Here is a 1,291-nt window from a genome sequence, read left to right as displayed (position 1 = left end):
CACAGATGTGCAACAACAAAAGTACCCATAATATCACAGTCCAGACATGACAATGATGGCTTGGCTTCCATTCTTCGGGGTGTTCTTTTTTATAGTGCCCGAGTGTTTGCGTGCATCCTGGATCCGGAAGTGGAACCCATCACGTGACTTGCCTAAAGCCTGCCTGCTTCTTCCCTCAGGCCTGCCTCGCGGGGGACAGGAGGACTCAGGGGAGAGGGAAGAGGACTGGCTCGAGTGCCTGGAGTGACACCCGTCGCCTTGTTGAATCCGGATTACGAATTCAGGACCATCGCAGTGAGTGGTGGCCCCGGCCGATTACTCAGCTACTGCGCACCACGTCTGCACCTCCCCTTCCTCATCACTCCTGAGCATCATTAGTCCCCCTGGGTAGGTCTCCCTCCCTCCAGCCTACCCTTCTCTTCTCTCTGTGATGAGACCTCTGATGTCTTCTTTTGGGCAGCTGTGTGGGAAGTTCTTCAGGGACAGGTTTAACAGTTTGTGGGGCCAGTGGGATGTGCTGTATGAAATCATGGCTGTCCTGGAATCTGTGGGACCACAAGTCACCATTGAACTGAGCTGGGAAAACTGAAGGGACTCCACGTCTAGAAAGGGCCCGTGCCTGCTGTTTTTCTGCTAGGCCCCATTTAGTAATGTTTTGTATTTCCCCTTGCATCTCAGTAAGCTGAGGAAGCTCTGTTCCCACGCCAAGGGGGAAGCAAGAAAGTTAATCATTCTCTGAGTTTCTTCCCAGGCCCCTAAGCACCTGGTAGCATCTAAGAAGAGCCAGATCTCAAGAACGTTTCAGGACATTAGCTTCGGACAACCCTCGGCCAACGCTGGCATCAATAGCCCCTACCTTCGATGATCTATGAAAGAGCACCTACTATTTACCTGTCACTCGCCTTTGATTGGACCCCGTCCTGGATTCCTGAAGAAATATGTACCATGGACCGCTTTCCAGTGTAAACCCCTAACCCCAAGTGATGACAAGACTTCCTCTCCTTTCCTTTCTGACTCTCTCTGACACCCGGTCTGCTGTCACTTAACGCCATTCAGTAAACTCAGCTTTCGCTTCCTCTTACCTCACATTTGATTTCTGTCCTGCACGAAGCCAAGGACCCTCTTGGCTGGTTCTGCGGGCCCCCCTCTGGGGGTCTTTGGGCCCGGCCTGCCTACGTCAGAGCATTGGAGTACGCGCTGAGGTCCTGCAGGGAGGGCACGCTTCTGGCCCTTTCCTCAACACTGAATTTAGGTTTGGGGTCAGATGCAGTCCTTTCGTTTCTTCCTTCGT

The 1,291-nt window shown here is 52.7% G+C and overlaps 1 long non-coding RNA gene across 1 annotated transcript; it reads left to right on the top strand.

Moving 5' to 3' along the window:
• The first annotated feature begins 201 nt into the window (after nucleotides 1-201).
• On the top strand, nucleotides 202-1,081 carry LOC144227273 (uncharacterized). The gene is made up of 2 exons (XR_013333894.1): nucleotides 202-387; nucleotides 752-1,081. It is a non-coding gene; the product is annotated as an uncharacterized LOC144227273 (long non-coding RNA).
• Nucleotides 1,082-1,291: the final 210 nt, after the last annotated feature.

Source organism: Crocuta crocuta, unplaced genomic scaffold, assembly GCF_008692635.1.
Source record: "Crocuta crocuta isolate KB4526 unplaced genomic scaffold, BGI_CrCroc_1.0 scaffold223, whole genome shotgun sequence".
Classification (NCBI taxonomy): domain Eukaryota; kingdom Metazoa; phylum Chordata; class Mammalia; order Carnivora; family Hyaenidae; genus Crocuta; species Crocuta crocuta.
Note: the sequence above shows the minus strand (reverse complement) of the source record. Positions and strands in the feature narration are given on the sequence as shown.